General features: G+C 34.9%; 1 protein-coding gene across 1 annotated transcript in view; it reads right to left on the bottom strand.

Annotated features, from left to right (window-relative positions):
* Positions 1–8,567, bottom strand: part of LOC110286876 (melanoma-associated antigen B18) — a 413,915-nt gene that overhangs the window by 356,735 nt on the left and 48,613 nt on the right. Inside the window, exon 2 of the mRNA XM_021153512.1 lies at positions 5,475–5,520. The gene's annotated coding sequence lies outside the window, so the exon portion shown is untranslated. The remainder of the gene's footprint in view (positions 1–5,474; positions 5,521–8,567) is intronic.

The following is an 8,567-nucleotide window of genomic DNA, read 5'->3' on the forward strand; positions in this document are numbered from 1 at the left end:
GCCCTGTGATCCATCCAATAGCTGACTGTGAGCATCCACTTCTGTGTTTATTAGGCCCTGGCATAGTCTCACAAGAGACAGTAATAACTATATGTTATATTATCTTCCTTTATCATGTAGAATCTGACAACTCAACTGCACAAACTCAACTGCATTCAACTGACAGTACAGAACTCAACTAAAGTCAACTGTATTCAGTTGAACTGCACCAAACTCAACTGAACTCAAACCCCTCCCCTCCTTGTACTGCTCTTAAGTAGCCTCTTTTTCATTCTTGTGACTCATTCTGTCAAAACTTCTTCTGACTCCTCACTTCATCTACCCTCAATTAGATGCCACCATTGGGATTAAAGGTGTATACTAAAAGCATGTCTGTATTCCCCCCAGTTAACAAAGGCCTAGTCTTTGGATGTTATTCCTTGCCAGAGTAGTCATGTTGCTGGATTAAAATTCCTCTACAGCTGGATATGGTTTAAAGTGAGTATTTCTGATACAAACTCACCATTAGCAAGACTTGTACTTTGTAATAAATGTTGTGGGTGAATCACAAGCAGGATACTACTCTGGCATAGAGCTCTAATACATATGACCTGAACATGGGAACAGAACTCTCTTTTCAATAAGGGCAAAGGGAAAACATGGCAGAGGGGAAACTCTCCCCTTCCTCCAGAGCTTTCCCTTAGATTGACCCAGGACAACTTCCATTTGGGACTTCTCAGAAGCACTGAATTTTTTAAAATCTAATAGTATAAAACTTCCTAGTTTTTCTTTCTTGGCTGTCTCTATTGCCAATGCCCACTAGTTTGAAAGAATTAAACCCAAAGTACATTTCCTCTCAGGTTTGTCACTAACTGTAGAAGGTAATGTTATAAGCAGAGACACTATTTCTCACAAATGGCTCTCTAAATCAAGGGTGACCTATATCTGCCACCTGATGTGCTCTCTGTAAATAATGTTTTATCTGAACACAGGAGTATACTGTTTATGGCTGCTATCAGAACACAATGACACAATGACAGAATTGAGTGATTGAGACAGAGACCATATGGACCACAAAGCTGGAAATATTTACAACCAGGCCCTTTACAGAAAATGTTTGTTGACCTTGCTGTAGATAGTAAAAATGTCATGATGCTGTTATGTCTTTCACTGGGCACACCACACGAAAAAAAGACTTTCATACAACTTTGTGAAAGAAGACATACAACAGCCAACGAGTATGTCTCATGTGGAAAATATATTCATTATTGTATGTGGGAGAGATGAAAATTAAAATCACAATAAAGTCTGTTAGCATGTGCCTGTCATCTTAGTGCATTAGAGGCCAAAGTAAAAGGAGAATGAGGTTGGTACTAGCCTATGATAGATAGTCTCTACTTAGTGACATCCTGTCTCAAAAACAAAAAAATGCATCTTCACAACAAGAGAACCAAAATGACAACCAGCCATGGTTGTGAGCATCTGTAATCCCAGAGTTTAGGAGGCTGAGGGGCAGGGGAGTTGCAATTTCTAGGCCAGCAACAACTATGAAACAACACCCTGTTGCAAAAAAATTTAAAAACTAAAGAATACCAAATGTAGCTCATAGAAACTCTTAGGCTTCATACTGAGGCCTAGAAAGAAACAGAATAATTATGACCTTGACTGGGGTTTAGAACAGTTATCACACTGAAGAGAGAAAATAATTTCTCACATTTCCTCACACCATCACATTTCCATGAATCTTCAAATTCTCCTAATTTTTCATAGTACTTCCTAAATGCTACCAGAAAATAGGTGTTCCCTAACTCTGGGTGGTTAAATAATGCCCAAAGTACCACATAAAGTGAAGAATAATGACCAAAGCTAATTTTGACCTGGGTATTGTTAACAACAAATGGACCCTGGGAAACAAACAAAGGGGAAACACAAAATAGCCTTTGATCCTCCACTAAGCCAGTCCTTTAAAAGGATTGAAAGAATATAATCAATGCATTTTCAGAGTGTAAAATTATTATTCAGATGAGGGACAGAGAATTCCAATCTGCCTCCTGTTTTTCTCTCTCCTCACATAAATGAGCTCACCCCAGGATCTCACCAGGTTGTACAGCTCTTAGAATTCTGCCTTTGCTTGCAACTGATAGGATTTTTCCCCCAGTTTAACAAGAAAAAAAAAACCATGAAGATTTCATTCTTCATGTTTTTTCCAAACAACATGAGCTCAGCAAACAGATTTAGTTTTTAAAGTTACTTATCAACACTGACAGTGTTCTCTTAGGAACAGCTGTTCCCTGGTAGGATACAGTGTTAACCTACCCCAACATTTAGAAACAATTCTCTTTGGAAAATATATTGCACATTTAGCACCCTCCTCTTAATTACCAAAGACATTTGCATGAGAGGCCCATTTTTATTGCCATTTCACCTCCTTCGTTTTTGATTTTTTTTCCCCTATGTTTTAAGTTTAAGACCTGAAAGGTGTCCTTCTATAATGAGTTACCTAGTAAGCGAGAACCATATCCTCATCATAGCCTTTTTTATTAAAGTTTGGAATTGCTTTCTTTTCTTTTATGGCAATGACTGTCAAACCCAGTTCTTCTGCAGTCCTAATTGTGAGCTACAAGGTCATTTGAGCCTTGCCTCTGACAGCAGAAAATGAATTTCTAAAGAAAGGAAGTGCTCCTCATTCTTTTAATGTCTGGTATACTAAGGAGAATTTGCATAATCTGTGGTTTGCAATTTTTGCAATTGACATTAGTCTTGAGGGTACTGAGTACATAAGCTTATTCATCATCATGTAAGTAGAGATAGGTTTGTGTGGGAGCACTAGGAAAATCAAATAGGAGAAAATATTGATGCAATAAACACTAAAATCCTCTTGTGTTCTTCCACAGTAATTGTTTATGATATAGAATGGTGTCTGTGAACTATTTGCCTCCTACGTATGTCTTGAAAGAAATTGTTCCACAGTAATTGTTTATGATATAGAATGGTGTCTGTGAACTATTTGCCTCCTACATATGTCTTGAAAGACATTGTTACTGATATTCTAAAGTTCACTATTTAACTGAGTTAAGTTAATATTCCCAAATGATTATTTCAAAGCTTCACAAGTTTTATAATGTCTTCTACTAGTGCTTAGTATGTGCATACAAGAACATTACCGTACAAGTAATGCTTTTAACCTTTTGGTTTATTGTGAAAACTTTTAGTAAATGAATATTTTTCTAAGGAGAATGGAACTAAATTATGGAAGTACAGTGAGACAGGCATAATGAAATTTTAGTTAGTAGAATATCAATGTATTTATGTCTTCCTAAAGAGGAAATTGGTGGGTTTTGTTTCGGAGGGGTGATACACTTTAGCAGAGAATATGAATAAAAGAAGGCCTGGATAAAGAAAAGTGAAGAATCTTGTAGTGCTGTTTATTTAGCATATAGTCAGTACTATATAGCAATATTTCTAAAGATACATTATTAGTAAGTAGCTAATATAGCAGAGGAAAAATATGTTTTTTCATATAAAATCTACTTATGTTTTTATTATCAACTAATTTAAATCAAAATAGCTTTCAGAATTAAAATTCAAGGGCTGAAGGAATAACTTAGTGGGTAACAGTGTTTTGTGTGAAAGCAAGAAGACCTGAATTCAAATGTATAGCACCCATGTCCACAAGTGCATTTAAATCCACTGTCCAGGGACAGAAAAAGATGAATCTAGGAGTTCACTGGCCATCCAGCCTAGCAAAAATAGTTAGCATTGAAGTGCAGTGAGAGACCTTGTTTCAAGGGAGGGGAAGAAGGAAATCAATTCATTGTGAACTAACAGTACACTGTTCTACATGGTTTCCCCTCTCTTCTCATGTGTGTGCATCATTTAAAAATTACAAAATGGATATTAAATTACCATAGATAGGCTAGTACATTGCTCTAGATATAACCTGCCAACAAAAAAAAAATTATGTCTCACTTAAGACTTATAGCTATCCCAGATCGAAAAAAAAAAAATCCCAGATCTGCTTATTGGTTACCCATTGGCTAGGCATAGTGGTATACACCTGTGATTCCATCACTCAGGAGGATCAAGGAATTGAAAAAGGTCACCTTAGTTTACTTAGTGAGACTCCATCTCATAAAAAAAAGAAAACCATTTAACCAAATAGTTCCATGACAATTCTAGCAGTGGAAAGGGAACACAAATACTACATTGAAGAGTGGAATTAATTACAAATTAAAAATATTTGAAAAATCTTTATTAATGAAGACAGAATTTGAGCATGATTCTGAATAATAAAACAGGAGTTTACACGTTTTTTAAGCTGGGAAGGAGGAAACATTGGCATTATATAGTCATCACTACAGTTGATGAAAAATACCAGGAATTAAAAGGGATACATGCTGACTGCTACCTGGAAATGTCACTGGAAAAGTAAGATAGGGCCAAAAGATTGTTATCTTTAAAAACTATAGGGAAGCTTTTGGAGTTTCTTTTGCAAGTTTCTCAATAAAGTAGAGTGATACAATGACAATGCCTTGATTAAATGATTCATATGGTTATTTGAAATCACATTTGTTAGGGTTTTGCAGAAGAGTACCTTGACAGGTCCTGGCCAAGGTATGGCACAGAGATCACACAAATCCTGGGATCACAGGCTTAAACTACCTTAACCCTAACCTATGGTATCCAGTACAGTTTGAATTTGGGGGGTAATTATTAAAGCATAAAGAACATCACTACCATGTGATTCATAGCTAGCTTGTTTGAAATTTTTGCATGTTAACTTTGCTTTCACTACCTTTTCATTAGCTGGAAAATCAGACAGTAGTTTAAGTTCATGGGTTGGTGACATATACCTATAATCCCACAACTCAGATGCCTGAGACAAAAGATCCAAGTTGGATGTCAGTCCTGCCTACAAACCAAGACCCTACAAAGGGAGGAGACATGGAGTGACAGGATGAAGAGGCTATATTAGGGCATAAAATGTTGTGTTTTCTGCGACAGGGTAGCTTCAAATTCTCTATTTTGCATCTTGGATACAGTCTTCTCAAATATCTATATATACTTTATATTACTTTCTTCACAGACAGTCAGTTTACTGACATAAGTCTATAAACACACAGTTAGAAACCAACATTTTTCAGCAGACTTTTTTGTTGCCTCAATTATATGAAATTTATGAGACCAATGCATTTTTCAATAGTACTCATACTTTCATTTCAAACTTTTTCTTCTCAATTTAAAATAGAAATTGTAATAGTGCAACAGAGAATAATGTTGAAATAATTGCTTTATAAATAAGAGATAAAGATGGTGTGATGAAAAATCCAGCCTGGCAAGCTGAGTTATCATTCAATAGATTGAAATGTTTTTCATCAATTCATGTATGAAAGTATGAATTTCATTACCAATACACAGTGAGGTAGTCAATATCTAATGTATAAAGTATACGTGGCCAAAAAGTCAAATATCTGGAAAGTGAGGTTCATCTTTACCTTGTGCATAAGACTTAAATTCACTGAAATATCTTCAACGAAGATTCTAAAGAAAGAAAATTTAAACATATTAAAATTCTAATTACTATGAAATTAACTAGCATTTACTTTTGGAAGTTTATTTTTAATCTCTTATTTCCTATACTTCACAATAATGGTATAGAGCCTCTCTGTTACATGAAGGGAACCAACTTTCAACTGGTTTTGGCAGAATTATCCATTTTAGAATAGATTGTTCTGAATCATCTTAGAGAGAATTCCACCCTTATTATCTGACTTTGGTTACATTCAAAAGAATTCTACTAGGTCAATTTAGCAAAGAATTACCCTACTTTCTTAATTGTTTCCTTTCATTGATTCCCCCATTGACTATACATCCCTGCCTTCTCTTATAATCAGAATTGAAACCAGTTCTATACTGAGGTACCTTTTCTCCTCATTGGACAATTTCTTATTGAGTCTTTTGTGACTTTAACTACTGTTGGGCTTTATATTTTGCTTTCATGCTATAAAAGCCTAGTTAGTGTTTAAAGGGATATGTTAGGGGAGTTACATAATAACAAAAATTAACAAATTGGAATGCACTACATTAAAAAGCAAAGGAAGCAACAGATGAAAGAAATGCATGTAGATGAAGAAAATCTTGTCAGATCTTCATTCAATGAAAGATTAATACCAAGATATATAAAGAACTAAAGAATCAAGCACCAACAGAATAAATAATCCAATCAATAAGCAAGAAAACAAGCTAGCAGATAGAGATACAAATTGCTATTAGATACATGAAAAGTGTTCAATAGTCATGGCCATCACAGAAATGAAAATAAAACTTCATTGATCTTCCATCTTATTCTAGACAGAATATAAATTGTGAAGAAAAACAAGTAAAAGAATATATCACACAATAAATTTTGGCAAGGTTGCATCAGGCAATGAATCCTTAACTCATTGTAGATGGAAATGTAAATTGACCCAACTACTATAGAAATCATTGTGAATATTTCTCAATAAATTAAATGTAGAATTATAGATTTATTTTATTATTATTCCTTAGATGCCTGTTTGTTTTCTAATGAGAAACAGAAACAGTGTGGATCCAGATGGGAGGGGAGGTGGGAAGGAACTAGAAGCAGCTGAGGAAGGGAATCCAAATATATTATATGAAAAAAAAACTATTCTCAACAAAACATAGAATTATGATATAATCTGCCTATATCACTTCACAGAATAAATTCAAAGGAATCAAAGCCAGTCAATTATTTCAAAAACACTTATATTTATCACAGTGATATTCACAGTTAACAAGTTTTGAAATCAGTCTAGTTGTTTGCTAAGAGATGACTGGGTACAAAAATTTAACACAACCAAGTTTTATTCGTTTTATAAAGAATTAAGTTGTGTAATTTATAGCCAAATGGAAATAAAGGGAGATCATAACATGAATAGAAACAAGCTAGTCTCACAATGACTCATACTGCAGGCTATCTTGAATATAAAGAATTTATGGAGGAAATAATGAAATGAACATAAGTGAGAGATAACTTGGGAATAAAAAGGGAGTATAATAAAGAGAAAGACAATGAATGAAAATGGTCAAACTCCATTATGGCTTGTAAAAGTATGAATAGATGCTCAGGAAATTTGGTATTGTTCAGTGGCAGAATGTCTACTTAACATATGTGAGGCCCTAGGTTTAATTCTGAACACAGAAAAGAAGAACAAAAGCTTTAATCACTTTCCGTGCAGTTTAACATGGCAGTATGCTTGTTTGTCACAATGCCAGATATTTAAATTTTTAATACACCCAGTGTTATCCAGCCAGCTTTGGGGAAGTAATTTCTGATTCTACCACTGAGTCTCATCTGTTTGAAAGGCAATTTTTAAATTTTAATTCAAGTCTCTTAAATGTGCATACTCATCCAGAAATATTTCCTTGATAGAGTATGCTAAGCAAATTCTTGGTAAGTGCAAATGACGAATGACCAGAGATGTTTTATCAATGGCTGTAAAACAGTGGAAAGTTTTGAATAACTGATCAGAGGTACAGAATAGGTAAACCATGAATACATAATGAGCATAAGGAACCATGAAAGTGATTGTATAGGTGTGCCTTCATTGGCATTAAATTAATATCAAAATAGGCAGTCAGGAGAAAAGGAAATGTAAAAGACATGTCTTATATGACTTTATTTTTTTAAAATGTAAGCTTGCTCATTTGTATGCGAGTTTTATGGCTAAAATCTAGGGAAAAGAACAATGATTTTTATTGTGGTTGTGATTTTATGTGATTTCTACATCATTTCTTCTTCATTCACTGGACTTTTAAAAATGAGTTTCTCTTTTACACAGTAAAGAATAAAATTTATTTTGAGAAACAATGTCTTCAGCTATTCAGAAATGCATGAAGAAATTACATAAATTTTTCTCTGTCATGAAGACCCTAAATTCTATTTTCAGCTATAGATATAAACAACACAAAGTGCCACTGAATTTTCCTCTACTGAAGAATCAGCAAAGAAATAATAGTGGGATATACTAGCTACCTATTTTCTATAGGAACTCACCCTTACACTTAATGGACAGAAACATCAAACATCTATTGTCTTACCATTCTGGGTGTCAGGAATCCAAAAAGCAACCCAGTTAGATGGTTTGAATTTGGTCTTTTACATTGTTGTAATCATAGAGCTTGCCAGAGCTATAGCCATCTCAAGACTCAATTGGGAAAGAAGCTACCTCAGGTTTTAGGTAAATTGGCAAGGCCTCGGCAGATCACCTTCTAAACTGACTCACAGAGACTTTTCTCTGGGATTACCTCACAATTTGAAAGCTGATTTCCTAAAGTTTGCAAGGCAAGGAAATGAGGGACAGTTCTCAGTCTCCCACATAGCAGTCCCACTGATTCTACTGTATGTATTACAGTCACTAGAACTAAGCACCCACCTTAGCTGACAGTGACACAGTGACAGTACTGCCAGGAAATGAAAATGCTCGCTCTCTCTCTCTCTCTCTCTCTCTCTCTCTCTCTCTCTCTCTCTCTCTCTCTCTGCATGTATATGGGGGATGGTGGTTGTGGTATGTATGTATGCATGT

This window comes from Mus caroli, chromosome X (assembly GCF_900094665.2).
Source record: "Mus caroli chromosome X, CAROLI_EIJ_v1.1, whole genome shotgun sequence".
Taxonomy (NCBI): Eukaryota; Metazoa; Chordata; class Mammalia; order Rodentia; family Muridae; genus Mus; species Mus caroli.